This window comes from Kogia breviceps, chromosome 7 (assembly GCF_026419965.1).
Source record: "Kogia breviceps isolate mKogBre1 chromosome 7, mKogBre1 haplotype 1, whole genome shotgun sequence".
NCBI classification, from domain to species: domain Eukaryota; kingdom Metazoa; phylum Chordata; class Mammalia; order Artiodactyla; family Physeteridae; genus Kogia; species Kogia breviceps.
In genome coordinates, this window is record NC_081316.1 from 69,345,650 (window position 1) to 69,364,616 (window position 18,967).

The window sequence follows — 18,967 nt, forward strand, 5'->3', positions numbered from 1 at the left end:
AGAAGACATCCTCTTCAATAAGTGGTGCTGGGAAAACTGGACAGGTTCATGTAAAAGTATGAAATTAGAAAACTCCCTAACACCATACACAAAAATAAACTCAAAATGGGTTATAACCTAAATGTAAGGCCAGACACTATCAAACTCTTAGAGGAAAACATAGAACACTCTATGACCTAAATCACAGCAAGATCCTTTTTGACCCACCTCCCAGCAAAATGGAAATAAAAATAAACAAATGGGAGCTAAAGAAACTTAAAAGCTTTTGTACAGCAAAAGATACCGTAAACAAGACCAAAAGACAACCCTCAGAATGGGAGAAAATATTTGCAAATGAAACAACTGACAAAGGATCAATCTCCAAAATTTACAAGCAACTCATGCAGCTCAATAACTAAAAAAAAAAAAACCCAATCCAAAAATGTGCAGAAGACCTAAGGGAAAAGGTAAGCTGTGACATAGTGAGAGAGTGTCATGGACATATATACACTGTCAAACGTAGGGTGGATAGCTAGTTGGAAGCAGACACATGGCACAGGGAGATCAGCTAGGTGGCTTGTGACCACCTAAAGTGGTGGGATAGGGAGGGTCGGAGGGAGGGAGACACAAGAGGGAAGAGATATGGGAACATATGTATATGTATAACTGGTTCACTTTCTTGTAAAGCAGAAACTAATACACCATTTTAAAGCAATTATACTCCAATAAAGATGTTAAAAAAAAAACAACCACAATGAGAAACCACTTTATACCCATTTGGATAGCTGTTATAAAAAATAATACGTTTTTTCAAGAGTGGGGAGAGATTGACATCCTTGTGCACAGCTGGTTGGAATGTAAAATAATGTAGCCACTATGGGAAACAATGTGGAGTTTCCTCCAAAAGTTAAAAATAGAATTACCATATGATCCAGCAATTCCACTTCTGAGTATGTATTCAAAGAATTGAAAGCAGGGACTGGAACAGGTATTATTAAACCCATGTTCATAGGAGCCTTATTCACAATAACCAAAAGGTGAAAGCAACCCAAGTATCCATCACCAGATGAATGGATAAACAAAATACGGTATACACATACAATGTAATACTATTCAGCCTTTAAAAAGAACAAAATTCTTACACATTCTAAAACAGATAACCCTTGAAGAAATTTTGCTAAGTGAAACAAGCCTGTCTCAAAAAGACAAATATTATATGATTCCTCTTAAATGAGTTACCTAGAGCGGTCAGATTCAGAGACAGAAAGTAGAATGTGTGGTTTCTGGGGCTGGCAAAAGTGGGAAAAGGGGAGTTATTGGTTAATGTGTTCATAGATTCAGGCTTGTAAGATGAAAAATATTCTGGAAATGGATGGTGATGTTAGTTGTACAGTAATGTGAACATAATTAAGTGTGAACTGTACACTTAAAATGGCTAAAATGGTAAACTTTATGCTATCTATTTTTTTGCCACAAATTTAAAAACTATATAGAGCAATAAAATCATCCTTTTTTTTGTAATATGGCAAATTTTGCTCTTTGGACCAAATCTCCATCTGTTTCAACAGAAAGTGCTAAATTTAAAAAAAAAATTAATTCTGTGAAAACATCACAAAATGATAGTGTCAACATTAACCAACTCTCCTTGTGAGGATGTTATACTTAGCCCTGCTCTCTCTTAATGATGGGTGGATCCATGTGACTTGATTTGGCCAATGAAAGATAAACAGAAGTGGAGAAATATGGAGGAGAAACTTTAAGAACCTTTGAATGGTTCTTCTATCCCACTTCTATAAGAAATCCAATTTCTATATAAGATCCACACCTTAATTATCTGTATCAGAATGAAGAATACATATGAAGCAGGAATGTAGCTCATCTGCAGCTGGCCTTTAATATAAATGGGCAAAAAAGCTGTTATTAATTTAAGATAAGAACATGTGGGTTTATCTATTACTTCAGGATAAACTAGTAAAAGTTGACTTGATGACCTCGCTAGACACTGGAAATAGAAACCAAAATTTAGAGCCAATTTCCAATGTGTGAATTCTAACAGGATAACAACATCTCTCTTTAAATCTCAGACTCTAAAGAGATACATCACTGTAAGGATAAATTTAAAGCAAACTACTCAACCATCATCTCCATCCACTGCAAGAAAATTTGCCTTACCACTGAGAAAAGCAAGACTTCAAAAATTAAAAATAAAACAAAATTTACATTATTTGTGTGGATTTGTAAACCTTTTAGAGTATAGAGGTTCTAAATTGATACTGTCCACAAAATGCCTAGCAGAAATAAAAACACATTCACTCTGGAGAAAGCCATTTTCATTCCAAAATTATTTAAGAATTAATTTTAAAAGGAAAGTGATAAATTCATAGGCAGTACTAGCTGAGTCTACAAGGGAAAAAGACACCACACTCAAGAACTGACAGAAAGAAGACATCACAGAAACAGAACTGGAAAGCCTTCAATATTAGAAGACATCAGATACATATTAAACTGTAAAATAGACTGCTATGTAAAATATTTAATATTCAATCTTAAAAATATTCATAGAGGACAGGAAATTACACTTTAAAAACTAAAATATAGATGTGTGGGATTCACTTCTAATCAAGGTAGAGAAACAGAAGTTAGACTTACATTCTTGTAACAAATAACAAAAAATGAGTTAAACAAAATATATGGAATAATGGAACTCAAGACATTGGGTATCAGGTAAGGAAGGGCTCTGTTCCATGTGGGCAGGAAGACAGTGAAGAGATCTTTTGGTATAGAGTGTTCCCTTGAGTGTTCATCTGAGTAGTGCTCAGCAAGTGTGTCTAAAGAAAGTACCTAAGGTCAGCAGAAAAATATAAATGGAACAATGCCTGAAACTCACACAGGCAGGGCTGGACAAAGTTCCTCTTTCCAACAGCCAGAATAGAAAATCCCGTAAATCAGGAGCATCAGTTACAGCTGTAAGAAAAGTATCACCTCAGTAATAGGAAACAATTAAGCCTAGAACAAACACAGATCTGGGCCTAATAAAGCTTAAAAGCAAGACTCAGAAAAAGCAAACTATTTACAACTAATTTGACCATGTCCCAGAATAAAATTAAAGAATATTTACAGGAATATAGCAATTCCAGTGCATAACAAGGTGAAATTAAAAACATCTGGCATTCAATATAAACTTACAAGAAAGACAAAGAAGTGGGAAAATACAGTTTACAATGAGGAGAAAAATGATAGTCAGAGTATAATTAGTACATAAGTACATTAAAACAATTATGAATGCATTTTGTATATTCAAGAAACTAGAGGATATATTAAATATGTTAATTAAAGACATGAAGGAATAAATAGCCCAAAACTAAACTTATAGAGATGAAAGCCACAATGTCAGAAATGAAGAAATATGCTGAATGGTATTAAAGAGGGATTGAACATTGTGAAAGAAAATATTGAAGAAATATCAAGAAAAGCTACCCAAAATAAAAACAGAGATTTTAAAGACTGAAAAAAATTAAACAGATCCTCATAAACCTTTGGATAATTTCAAGTAGACAAGTATATTTATAATTGGAATCTCTTAAGGATTGGCATTGTGGGGCAAAGAGGGGAGACAAAAAGTATTTGAAGAAATAATACCCAAAGTTTTTCTAAATTTTGATAAAAACTATAAACTCACAGATCCAAGAAACTCAACATACCCTAGCATAAGAAATATAAAGAAAGCAACACTAAGGTACATAAGGAAATTGCTTAAAGCCAGGGATAAGAGAAAATCTGAAGAGCAACCATGGAAAGAAGACACATTACATAGAGAGTAGCAAAGATAAGGTTGAAAACAGATTTTTCATTAAAAACAATAAAAAATGCAACATTTAAAATACTGGAACAATATTTTTTTAAGTTTTGAAAGAAAAATACATGTAAATATAGATTCTTTACTGTTTTAAACATCTTTAAAAGTAAAGTGAAATAAACTTTCAGATATACAAAAGCTAAGAGTATTCATTACCAGTAAACACTATGTTTGTTAAAGGACATCCTCAGGGTGAGGAAAAATAATACAAAATCACAATCTGAATTTACACAAATGACCAAAGTACAGCAGAAATGGTAGCAACTACATGAGTAAATGTAAAATATTTTCCTATTATTTAAATCTCTTTAAAATATAGTTGATTTTAAAGCAAAAGCAATAAAATATTGTAGAATTTATAATATATGTAGAATTAAAATGTAAGACAAAAATAGCACAAAAGTAAAAATGAAAGTACAATGTTATAAGGACTGCATACTATATGTAAAATAGTATGCTATTAAGTGAAGGCAGACTGTGATAAGTTAAAAATAGGTACTATAAACCCTAAAGAAACCACTAAAATAACACAACAAAACACTGAACTCAAGTAATATAAAGCAAAAGGAGAGAAAACAAGATAGGAGCAAATAGGACAAATGAAAAACAAATACTCAGATTGTTTATTTAAACACATGTATATCATTAAACCAATTAAACATAAATAGTATAAACACCCTAATTAAAAGACAGAGATTGTTAGATTAAGTTTTAAAAAACATAAACTTAACTTTGCATTGACTACAAGACATTCACTATAAATATAGAGAAACTAATGTGTTAAAAAGTAAAATAAAGGAAAAGGATATATTAGGCTGTATTGATATAAAATAAAATAGTGCAAAGAATTATTACTATGGATGAAGACTTTTATTTCATAGTAAGGAAGTAGTCAATTCATCAAGAGGCTATAACAGTTCTAAGTGTGTATGGACCTAATAGAGCTATATGAAACATAAATTGATTGCAGTGCAAGGATATATAAATACATCCACAATTATAATTTGAAAGTTTAACACCCACCTCTCTCTGAATAATTGATAGAACAAATGGACAAAAAATATAGTAAAGTTATAAAAGATTTGAATAACACTATCAATAAACTGAGCTTCATTGACGTTTAAAGAACATTCCACCTAGCAACAGCAGAATACATATTCTTTACATGTGATTGCTGAACATATTATGAACCATAACACAAGTCTCAATAAATCTGTAAGAATCAAGTCATACAAAGTGTTTTCTCTGACTATAATAGAATCATATTAAAAATTTAAAGCAGAAGCATCTCTTGACAACTCTCAAATATTTAAAAGGTAAATAACACTCTTTAAAATAGAGAAATCAAAAGAGGAGTTAGAAAGTATTTTTTACTTAATAAATGTAAAACACAACATATTAAAATTTGTGGTATACAGCTTAAAACAGTCTTAAAAGAAAAATTACAGTAAAAAATATTTATATTATAAAAGAAGAAAAACTGTCAGATAAATGACCTCAGCTTTCATTATATGAAACTAGAAAAAGAAGAGCATATAAAACCTAGAGTAAGCAGAACAAATAAATAATATGGTCTAAAGCAGAAATCAATGAAATAGAAAACAGAAAAGCAATAGGGAAATCAGGAAAGTAAAAGGTGACTTTTTTGAGATCAGTAAAATTGATAAACCTCTAGCCAGGAAAAGAAGCAAATTACCAATGTCAAGAATGGAAATGCAAGGAGATTTAAACATGTCCACAATTATAATTGGATATTTCAATACCACTTTCACAATAATTGATAGAACAAGCAGACAGAAGATCAGTAAGTCTATAGGTAATATCACTACAAATTCTACAGGATTTTTGTTTAAATTAGGGAATGTTAAGAGCAACTATATTTCAATAAATTTGACAAACTAGATGAAACAGACATATTTCTTGGGCAAAGCTCACTCAAGAAGAAAGAGATGACCTATCAAAGAAATTGGATTGTTACTTAATGATCTTCCTAGGAAAAAAACCCTCCTGGCCCAGATAAGTTCACTGGTATTTCTACCAAACTTTAAAATGAGAAATATTACCAGTTATGACAAACTCTTCCAGAAAAACAAATAAAAGTAAATGTTTACTAATTCATTCTATGAGGCCATGTTACTCTAACTAAAACAAAAAACAAGATAAAACCAAAAACCAGACAAAGACACTCCCCCCAAAAAAAAGAAAACTACAGACTAATATCTCCCATTAATACAGGTGAAAATATTTTTAAATTTTAGCAAGTAGGATCTAACGGCATATGCAATTATCATGCCCATGTAAAGATTATGCCAGAAATTCAAAAACAGTTTAACATCTGAAATGCAATCAATGTAACTCAGTTCATCAATGGATTCAAGAAGAAAATCATATGATGATCATCTTTATAGATGCATAAAAATTTTTTGAAAAAATTCAACTTCCATTCCTGATAAAAACTCACAGAAAACTAGATAGAAACCTCCTTAATCTGACAAAGAGAACCTATACAAATCTACAGCTAATAAAATACTTAATAATGAAAGACCAGATTCTTTCCTCCAAAAGTCAGAAACAAAGCAGAGATGGTTAATCTCACAATTTCTATTCAATATTGACTGGAGTTTCTTTCTAGGGAATGAGAGAACACAAAGATATAAAATGCATGTAGATGGAAAGGAAAAGTAAAATTTTCTATTCACATAAATATGATTGTCTACTTAGAAAATCCTATGGAATCAACTAAAATGCTATTAATAATAATAAGTTTACATGAAGACTTCAGACACTAAGTGGATGGGAGGAGTCCCTGAGCAACCAGGTAGGACATGGGAGGGAAGGCGGGAAAGAAAAGTGGAGGCAGGATGGGACCAGCATCCCTGAGGGGGGGCTGGGGTAAGGTAGAGGTTCCCACACTCTGAGGGGTCCACTCACAGCGAGGGGATCAGTGGGTCAGAGAGGGACCTTCTGGGGATCAGGAGATTAGAGGGGAATGTGGCCAGGGTCTCCCCCACCTGCTCAGGGAGCCAGCTGTGGTCATGACCCTGAAACCCCACACTCCAGGTCTCCCTCTGGCCACATGGATCTCTGGGCCTGAGCCCCGCCCTGCTTACCAGCGCCTCTTCCAGCCTCTTGTGTCCCAGGTCTGAGCCTTGCCCTCCCCCAAGGGACCCTGCAGGCTGTGTGGGTTCCAGGCCTGAGACCTGGCCCAGCCAGGGCTCCCTCTGGCCACACAGGTCCTGGCATACCTGAGCACTGCCACCTCAAAGCCTCAGCAGGTGACATGGGTCCTGGCAGCCCAAGTGCCACCCCCCTCCAAGGCCTTCTCTGGTTGTGCTGTTCCATTCAGGCACATGTGTGGAGGCCTGCATCCCAGCTGGCCTGATTGGGCATTGGTGTTGCAGGACAGCTTCAGGAGCAGACACTGGTGAGAGGAAAACATGCAGATGTGAGGCTGACACGGCGGGTCCAGAGACCTACCTAGCAGTCTTGAAGGCCTACTGGAGAGGTAGGGATAGGCTGTAGCTCACCGTGGGGCCTAGGATACTGATAGAGGAGGCACCAGGGAATTTTTTAAAATCTTTTTTTATTTTTTCTTTCTTTTTTCTTTTTTTTTTTGTCTGTTGTGATTCGTTTCTTTTTTGTTGTTGTTACATTTTTATTGTTATTATTTCTAATTTTTTAATCTTTCTAATTTTATTTTTTATTCTTTATTATTGTTCTGCTCTTTTCTGTTTGTTGCTTTTTTTTCTTTTTTTTTTTTTTTTTTGCCATGCCACATGGCTTGCAGGGTCTTGTCTTCCAGCAGGCCTGAGCTCCTGTGGTGGGAGTGCTGAGTCCAAGCTAGTGGGCTAACAGAGAACTTCAAGTCCTAGTGTATATTAATCGGTGTAAGGTCTCCCAGATATACTCCTGTCAGCACAAATACTGGGCTCCACGCAACTGTCTACAAACTCCAGTGCTGAACACCTCACACCAAAAACCAGCAAGACAGGAACACAGCCCCACCCATCAAAAAAAAAAAATATATATATATATATACAAAAAAATATATATATGTTACAAATGAAGGAGCAAGGTAAAACCTACAAGACCAAATAAATGAAGTGGAAATAGGTAACCTACCCAAAAAAGAATTCAGAGTAACGTTAGTAAAGATGATCCAAAAATATCAGAAATAGAATGGAGGCACAGATTAAGAAAATACAAGAAATGTTTAACAAGGACATAGAAAAAGTAAAAAAATGAACGAACAATGGTGAACAGCACAATAACTGAAATCATAAATACACTAGAAGGAATCAATGACAGAATAACTGAGACAGAAAAACAAATAAGTGAGCTACAAGACAGAATGGTGGAAATAACTGCAGAGGAGCAGAATTTTTTAAAAATTGAAAATAAATTAGGACAGTCTCAGAAACCTCTGGGACAATGTTAAATGGACCAACATTCAAATTATAGTGGTCTCAGAAGAAAAAGAGAAAGCAAAAGGGTCTGAGAAAATATTTGAAGAGATTATACTTGAAAAATCCCCTAAAATGGACAAGGAAATGGCTTCCCAAGTGCAGGAAGCACAGAGAGTCCCATACAGGATAAACCTAAGGAGGAACACACCAAGACACATATTAGTCAGACTAACAAAATTAAATTCAAAGAAAAAATATTAAAAGCAGCAAGGCAAAAGCAAAAAAATAACATAAAAGGGAATCCCCATATGGTTATCAGATGATTTTTCAGCAGAAACTCTGCAGTCTGGAAGAGTGTCAGGATATATTTAAAGTAATGAAAGGGAAAAGCCTACAACCAAGATTACTCTACCCAGCAAGGACCTCATTCAGATTTGACATGGAAATCAAAAGTTTTACAGACAAGCAAAAGCCAAGAGATTACAGCACCACAAAACCAGCTTTACAACAAATGCTAAAGGAACTTCTCTAAGCAGGAAACACAAGAGACGAGAAAGACCCACAAGAACAAACTCAAATCAACTAAGAAAATGGTAATAGGAATATACATATCAATAATCACCTTGAATGTAAAAGGATTAAATGCTCCAACCAAAAGACACAGACTAGCTGAATGGATACAAAAACAAGACCCATATATATGTTGTTTACAAGAGACTCACTTCAGACCTAGGGACACATACAGAATGAAAGTGAGAGGATGGAAAAAGATATTCCATGCAAATGGAAATCAAAAGAAAGCTGGAGTAGCAATACTCATGTCAGATAAACTAGATTTTTAAATAAAGAACAGACACTGGTGAGAGGAAAACATGCAGATGTGAGGCTGACACAGCGGGTCCAGAGACCTACCTAGAGGTCTTGAAGGCCTACTGGAGAGGTAGTGGTAGGCTGTAGCTCACCGTGGGGCCTAGGACACTGATAGAGGAGGAACAAGGGATTTTTTTTTAATTTTTTAAAATTTAATTCTTTTAACAAGAGACAAAGAAGGACACTACATAATGATCAAGGGATCAATCCAAGAAGAAGGCATAACTTGTAAACTGTAAATATTTATGCACCCAACATAGGAGCACCTCAACACATAAGGCAAATGCTAACATCCATAAAAGGGGAAATTGGGAGTAACATAATAATAGTGGGAGACTTTAACGCCCCACTTACACCAAAGGAAGATCATCCATATAGAAAATAAATAAGGAAAACCAACCATTAGATGACACAATAGACCGGATAGACTTAATTGATATTTATAGGACATTCCACCCAAAAGCAGCAGAATAAGCTTTGTTCTCAAGTGCACATAGATCACATCTTTGGTCACAAATCAAGCCTTGGTAAATTTAAAAATATTTAAATCATATCAAACATCTTTTCTGACCACAACACTCTGAGATTAGAAATTAAATACAGGGAAAAAGCTATAAAAAACACATACACATGGAGGGTAAACAATATGCTACCAAATAACCAAGAGATCAATGAAGAAATAAAAGAGGAAATAAAAAATACATAGAAACAAATGACAACAAACAACGATTACCCCAAATCTATGGGATGCAGCAAAAGCATCCCTAAGAGGGAAATTTATAGCAATTCAATCCCACCTGAAGAAACAAGAAAAATCTCAAATAAACAACCTAACCTTACACCTAAAGCAACTATAGAAAGAAGAACAAGCAAAACCCAACTTAGTAGAATGAAACAAATCATAAAAATCAGAGCAGAAATAAATATAAATGAAGAAAACAATAGCTAAAATCAATTAAACTAGAAGCTGGTTCTTTGTGAAGATAAACAAAACTGATAAACTTTAGCCAGACTCACGAAGAAAAAAAGGAAGAGGATTCAAATCAATAAAATTAGAAGTGAAAGAGGAGAAATTAAAACTGACACTGCTGAAATACAAAGCATCATAAGAGACTACTACCAACAACTATAAGCCAAAAAAGTGGACAAAAAGGAAGAAATGGTGAAATTCTTAGAAAACTACAAACTCCCAAGACTAAACCAGGAAGAAATAGAAAACAGACCAATCACAAGTAATTAAATTGAAACTACAGTTAAAAATCTTCCAAAAAACAAAGATCCAGGACCAAAAGTCTTCACAGGTGAATTTTATCAAACATTTAGAGAAGAGCTAACGTCCATCTGTCTTAAACTCTTCCAAAAATTTGCAGAGGAAGGAATAACCCACGTTCATTCTATGAGGCCACCATCACCCTGATACCAAAACCAGATAAAGATATCACATAAAAAAAGAAAACTACAGGCCAATATCACTGATGAATATAGATGTAAAAATCCTCAACAAAATACTAGCAAACAGAATCCAACAACACATTAAAAGGACCATACACCAAGTAGGATTTATCCCAGGGATGCAAGGATTCTTCAACATACACAAATCAATCAATATCATACACATATTAACAAATTAAAGAGTAAAAAGCATACAACTGACTCAATAAATGCAGAAAAAGCTTTCTACAAAATTCAACACCCATTTATGATAAAAAAAAAAATCTCCAGAAAGTGGGCATAGAGGGAATCTACCTCAACATAATAAAAGCCATATACAACAAACCTACACCAAACATCATTCTCAATGGTGAAAAACTGAAAGCAGTTCCTCTAAGATCAGGAATAAGACAAGGATTTCCACTTTCACCACTATTATACAACATAGTTTTGGAAGTCCTAGACACAGCAATCAGAAAAGAAAAAGAAATAAAAGGGATCCATATTGGAAAAGAAGTAAAACTGTCACTAACTGTTTGCAGATGACATGATACTATACATAGAAAATCCTAAAAATGCCACCAGAAAAATAATAGAGCTCATCAATGAATTTAGTAAACTTGCAGGATACAAAATTAATGAACAAAAATCTCTTTCATTCCTATACACTAACAATGAAAGATCAGAGAGAGAAATTAAAGAAACAATCCCATTTACCAACACAAAAAAAGAATAAAATACCTAAGAATAAACCCACCTAAGGAGGTAAAAGACCTATACTCAGAAAACTATAAGACACTGATGAAAGAAATGAAAAATGTCACGAACAGATGGAGACATACACCATGTTCTTGGATTGAAGAATCAATATTATGAAACTGACTATACTACTCAAAGCAATCTACAGATTCAAGGCAATCCCTATCAAATTACCAATGACATTTTTCACAGAATTAGAACAAAAAAGTTTACAATTTGTATGGAGACACAAAAGACCACAAATAGTCAAAGCAACCTTGAGAAAGAAAAATGGAGCTGGGGGAATCAGGCTCCCTGACCTCAGACTATATTACAAAGCTACAGTAATCAACATAACATGGTACTGGGACAAAAACAAAAATATAAATCAATGGAACAGGATAGAAACCCCAGAAATAAACCCACACACCTGTGGTCACCTAATCTATGACAAGGGAGGCAAGAATATACAGTGGAGAAAAGATAGTTTCTTCAATAAGTGGTGCTGGGAAAACTCAACAGCTACATATTAAAAAATGAAATTAGAATACTCCCTATCACCATACACAAAAATAAACTCAAAGTGAATCCACTTTGATTCACTTTGAATCCATACCTAAATGTAAGACCAGACACTATAAAAGTCTTAGAGGAAAACATAGGAAGAACACTCTTTGATATAAATCACAAGATCATTTCTGACCCACCTCCTACAGTAATGAAAATAAAAACAAAAATAAACAAATGAGACCTAATGAAACTTAAAAGCTTTTGCACAGCTAAGAAAACCATAAATAAGATGAAACGACAACTCTCAGAATGGGAGAAAATATTTGCAAATGAAGCAACCGAGAAGGGATTAATCTCCAAAATGTACAAACGTCTCATGCTGCTCAATATCAAAAAAGCAAGAGGGGCTTCCCTGGTGGTGCAGTGGTTGAGAATCCGCCTGCCAATGCAGGGGACACGGGTTTGTGCCCCGGTTGGGGAAGAGCCCATGTGCCACGGAGCGGCTAGGCCCATGAGCCATGGCCACTGAGCCTGCGCATCTGGAGCCTGTGCTTTGCAACAGGAGAGGCCACAACAGTGAGAGGCCCACATATCACAAACAAACAAACAAACAAGAAACTCAATCAAAAAATGGGTGGAAGACTTAAATAGACATTTATGCAAAGAAGACATACAGGTGGCCAAGAAGAACATGAAAAGATGCTCAACATCACTAATCATTAGAGAAATGCAGATCAAAACTACAATGAGCTATCACTTCACACTGGCCATCATCAAAAAATCTAGAAGCAATAACTGCTGGGGAGGGTTTGGAGAAAAGGGGACCCACTTGTACTGTTGGTGGGAATGTAAATTGATACAGCCACTATGGAGAACAATATTGGTTGTTCCTTTAAAAAATTAAAAATAGAACTACCATATGACCCAGCAATCCCACTAATGGGCATATACCCTGAGAAAACTGTAATTCAAAAAGACACATGGTAGTGAGATAGATGGACATAGAGTCTGTCATACAGAGTGAAGTAAGTCAGAAAGAGAAAAACAAATACCGTATGATAACACATATATATGGAATCTTAAAAAAAAATGACCATGAAGAACCTAGGGGCAAGGTGAGAATAAAGATGCAGACCTACTAGAGAATGCACTTCAGGGTACAAGGAGGGAGAAGGGTAAGCTGGGATAGAGTGAGAGAGTGGCAATGGACATATATACACTACCAAACATAAAATGGATAGCTAGTGGGAAGCAGCTGCATAGCACAGGGAAATAAGCTCGGTGCTTTGTGACCACCTAGAGTGGTGGGATGCGGGGGTTGGGAAGGAGGGAGATGCAAGAGGGAAGAGATATGGGGACATATGTATATGTATAGCTGATTCACTTTGTTATAAAGCAGAAACTAACACACCTAAAGTCTGTCATACAGAGTGAAGTAAGTCAGAAAGAGAAAAACAAATATATATTAATGCATATGTATGGAATCTAGAAAAAAATGGTACAGATGAACCTATTTGCAACACAGGAATAGAGACGCAGGCATAGAGAACAGACACGTTGACACTGTGGGGGAAGGATAGGGGGTGGGATGAATTGGGAGATTGGGATTTACATATATACACTACCAAGTGTAAAACAGATAGCTAGTGGAAACCTGCTGCATAGCACATGGAGGTCAGCTCCATGCACTGTTGTGACCTAGATGTGTATGTGTGGGGTGTGGGGGGGTGAGGTCCATGAGGGAGGAGATATATGTATAAATATAGCTGATTCATTTCATTGTACAGCAGAAACTAACACAACGTTGTAAACCAACTATAGTCCAATTAAAAAAAAAAAAAACCATATACACGAGGATAAAAACGTTTACATGATACAAAAATCAGTTGTATTTCTATATACAAACAATGAATAATGTAAAATTGAAATTAAAAGTTACTTTCACAATATCCTCAAAAATATGAAATATTATGGGTATAAATCTGATATAATGTGAGATCTGTACACTGAAAACTACAATTCACAAATAATTGTGAGAAAATATTAACATACTTCTCTTAGTAACTCATAAGAGTTGACACATAAAAAAAATCAATAAGAATGTAGATTTAAACCACACAATAAATTTTACAACATATGGTCATATATAGAACACTTATCCAACAAGTGCTGAGCAGACATTTTCTTCAAGTACATCCAGAATAAAAAATGTAGCAATCCATATACTAGAAAAAAAATAGTAAAATAAAGTGAGTCTCAACACATTTAAAGGAATTTAAACCCATTGAGAAGACATACCCTTACCATAATAGAATTGAGCTAGAAATTGAATAACGGAAATCTAACTAAAGAAAATGCCCAAATTATCTGTTGGTCAAAGAAGTAATGATGAAGGAAATTAGAACATACATTGAAATGATAATGGATATATTACTCAATAAGCTTTATTATTCTTTCCTCACCAATCTCTCTGTCCTGTGTTTCTATAACTGCTATTAGGTAGTGTTTGGAACTTACTACTTTTCACTCCTTTTTACTTAAGAACTTCATTCTGGGACAATTCCTTGGGCCAATTTATAGTTCAAAAATTCATTCTTAAACTGTGTCCTTTATGCTTTAGCATATCCATCAACTTCTTAAAATATTGGTGCTCATATTTTCCTAAATTCTCATAGACTCTTTTTTCATAACTTTCTATTTTTTCTAACACCACAGATGTAGAGGATATTTATTGCATTTCTGACACCTGAATGTGTTTGCCTTCCTAACACATCAATTTTGTTTTGGGTAATCACCTCTCCCCCATTTTATACAGACTTTGCAGAACTATAAATCAATATTCCTGCTCTCTTCTAACCAAGGGGTGGACATATAGTCTAAGCTAGGCAAATCATACTCTTTTCAGTGACATGAATTCAAAGGAATCAAGGAAATAGAAATGTGCAGATCATATTCACTTGAAGGTACCATCTCTGCAGAAGAATAATTCTTACTGCTTTGTTTTGCTCTTGTTCTGTTTCTAATCCTGTGTCTCCAGCTTCATATTCATTCTATGAGCTTCATCATATACTCTTGATAAATTTCTTTTTAAAATTAACCACAGTTTTTTTCTGAGTCCTGACACCAAAGAAGCCAAACTGGCACAAGGTATATGTCTTCATTTATACCTCTGAGGGTAGTAATTATTCTTATGGTCTTCTTCTATTTGTTCTAGTAATTCTACTTCCTTGGTTGCTGGTTTTTCAGTTGTTGATTGTGTTGCCTTTCTTTTATGATGTTGGTTTCCTAAAGTAAGTAGTGAATCATAGGATTCTCTATTTATTCAAGGATAAGGTATCTGTCTGTTTACTGTAGCCTACCTCCAGTTTTTGTGCAGAAGGGATGGAATTTGGTGATGGCAACCACATCAATGTAACTAGTTCATCTTCCCTGAGAATTCCTCATTCTTCCTTTCAGGACCATAAATTATGCATGCAGTTTCTGTATGATGATAAATGAAGCTCACCCATTTGGTTCAAGCACAGTTGGGAGGGAAGTAAGATTGGTGATACAGAAAAAGAGTTAAAAAGGCTCAATAGTATCACCCGTTCTGAATTGAACTCTTCAAGAAATCATCATATAGATTGCCCTTGGGCCCTCTTCTCTCCTTTGTATTCGTTGTCTTTGAACTTGGCTCACCCTCTGAATCCTTGCCTTTTTCAACAATTCACTTGAGTAGTTATCACTCTGTCAACTTCAGTGCCTTTCAACAATTTCTCAAATAGTAATGATGATTCTGTTTTCTTATTTTTCCACATTAATATGGATTAATTCTGTTTTAAAATACCTCTTCTGTTATTTCTAAGCAGGCAAGATAAGAGAGGTAATTGTACTCAATCCACATAAATGAATGAGAGTTATGAGTCATAATAGCCAATGAAATATACTGGTCTGGAGAGATGCCTGGGATAGATCTAGAAATTTTTGTAACATCAAAATATAAATGGAAGTTAAACAATGGGAATGCATTAAAGACATTACATATAAGAAAGATAATATGAGATATTGAACCTGGACATTAATATTTCATGTGTGGATGAAGAGAGAGAAGGGATTGAAGACTTAAAGGAAACCATCTAAGAAAAGAGTAGTCTTAGGAAAGAGTGGGTCTACACAAGCTATTATCCTGTTTAACTCCCCAACCTACTTCAATATGTACCTATTAAAAGAAATTCATTTATCTCCAAAATTTCCATATGAATTATCTGTCTGTAAACTAATGTTGTATTTTGAGGCAATAGGCCTATTTGCATAACCTAGAACAACAACATATCACTTCATTGAGTAGATGGTAAGTAATGAAGCTAATGATAATGATGATCATGGTCACGATCCTGGAAAATTCTTAACATATATTTTGACCAGTATTGTTAATTTTTTGCTCTCTTCCACATCCAACTGGAATCTGAGTTTTTCGGAGTGAGTAGATAATCAAGCTTACATTTTATATTCGACACTAAAAGTATTTAAAGCTTTAGCTCAGATTGTTAAAAGTTTGTTTTCACAAATGACCTACACAGATTCTTGCAGAATTAAACAAAGCTTATTCTGCTAACTTTATTGGTATAGTTGCATTTGAGGAGCTCATTACTGAATAACACCTAAAATCTCTACATAATATACACAACACATCAAATGCATGAGTACTTAAAAATGATTCTTTTTCAGAATATGAGGATGGTGAGGAATAACAAGTATTTGCATTGATTTGTTGTCTGTGTTGAAGGCTGTCTTGAGAGCTCACTGTGCCTAATCGCTTCATTTTGTTGTTGCTGCTCAGTTAACTAAAAAATCAGTAGCTTCTTTTATACTTCATGTTAGATTTCCTGTGGCTCTATAGTTGCAACTTTAAACATGTTCTGCCTTTCATGAAAGACATTTATTAATTGCCTCTTGTATACTCAGTGCTATGCAGGTTCCTTATAATACTCAAGTCAAATCTTTGTACTAGAAGATTTTGAAGCTTCACTTCTCTTTCTTCTAACTTCTCTGTTTCAATGGCATGAGACTCTAATTTGAAAAATAATTCAAGCAAAAATTTTTAAATGTAACCAGAGTAAAAGTATTTCCATGTCAACTTCCTTATCAGGACTTATGCATGAACTACTTCAGACAATCTTATCTATATAAATGAGTCTTAAATATGGGAAATTCTCATTATACAGATAGATTGTTTTTCTCAAGTTTATTTTCATAAATGTTATTTTGAACTTGGAAGGCCTTTCCCCACAGAAACAATGGATGTATAATAATAACCCCTTAAGGTTGTCCAACATGTCACAGTTTTCAAAGTATCTTTACGACTATTTTTCCACCCATCTTGGAAGAAACACTTTAGGAATTTATGTGGGTGTTGTGGTTTCCTTTATATAAATGATCAAAACCAGGCTCAAAGATTAAAAAGAAATGTCTGTTTTCCTCTACTCATAGAACAATTCTGACACCAAAAGTGGGAGTTTTCCCACTCTGACAAGTTCTCCAACCCTCCCAACAACAACTAGATGTCCTTTAATTCAATTTTGTTACTATCTGGAATTAGCGCAGACTCCACATATTAAGGGCTCAGTCCCGTAAAACTACACCTCTAGCCATGCACACCCCTCACTTCAGACACCAGCAACAAGTCCCAAGTATCAGCTGTACTTCTGACCAACTGGCTATAAATCAGAGGTTCCCATAACCCCTCCTCAGGTTTAATTCTTTGCTATAATGGCTCACAGAACTCAGGGAAATACTTACATATATCTACTGGCTTATTATAAGGAATATAGATGAATAGCCAGATGAAGTGACATTAGGTAAAGTCCAGAAGAGTCCTGAATGCAGAAACTTCTGTCCCATAGTATCGGGGTGCATCACCAGCCTGACACATGGATGTGTTAACCAACTCAGAACGTCTCCAAATCTCATAGTTTAGGGTTTTTTATGAATGCTTCATCACACAGGCATGATCACTTATAAACTCAGTCTCCAGCTCCTCTCCTCTCCCCAGCAGGTGGATGGTGGGGCTGAAAGTTTCAAGCTATAATTTTGGCTTGGTCTTTCTGGTGATCAGTCACCATCCTGAAGCTATCTCGGGGCTCCCAGCCACCAGTCATCTCATTAGTATAGGAAAAGACACTCATCACTCTAGAGATTCCAAGGGTCTTAAAAGCTCTTATGTTGGAAATCAGGGTCAAAGACCAAATATTAGAACAAAAGATGTTTTTAGCACCCCTATCACTCAGGAAATTACAAGCTTTTTAGGAACTCTGTGTCAGGAAACAGGGGCAGAGACTCTCTCTATCTAATATCCAATATTGTATATATTATTTGTTATATATATATAATAATATACATTATACTTATTATGTCACAAAATGTTGTGACTTGCCTGAGGTAATGTGACCAGTGAGTGAATCAGTAATAACAAGGATTGGAGTAGAACTCTGTATTTTGGCTTCTAGAGTAGTACTTATTCCACCACAATATATCTCGTGTTTATTAAGTTACTCAGGATGTCCAAAGCTCTTTTCAAAAGTATTATACATTTTCCTTGAAAGATGGTATGAAATATTGGAAAGGCAATAACTAAGTTGAACAAATAAATCAGGTCAAATAAGATATTTGATATCTAGGTCTAAAGAGAGTATGTTCAATTGGATAAAGATGAGGAAGTTGATGAAGATTTGCAGAGATTCTAAAAGGTGCTTCAGGGAATTTTAAAGAATTTTAGTTGAAATGGGAATTTGAGGTGCAGCAATGTTTCTTTTTTTTAATATATAAATTTCTTGGCTGCATTGGGTTTTTGTTGCTGCACGTGGGCTTTCCCTAGTTGCTGCAAGTGGGGGCTCTTCTTCATTGCAGTGTGCGGGCTTCTCATTGTGGTGGCTTCTCCTGTTGCAGAGCACAGGCTCTAGGTGCATGGGCTTCAGTAGTTGTGGCACGTGGGCTCAGTAGTTGTGGTGCACGGGCTTAGTTGCCCCGTGTCATGTGGGATCTTCCTGGGCCAGGGCTCGATCCCATGTCCCCTACATTGGCAAGCAGATTCTTAACAACTGCACCACCACAGAAGGCCCAGCCATGTTTCTTTTATATGAAATTTTCCTCAAAATATGAGGCTATTCTTTTGTTTTCCTTAATACTGACATATAAAAAT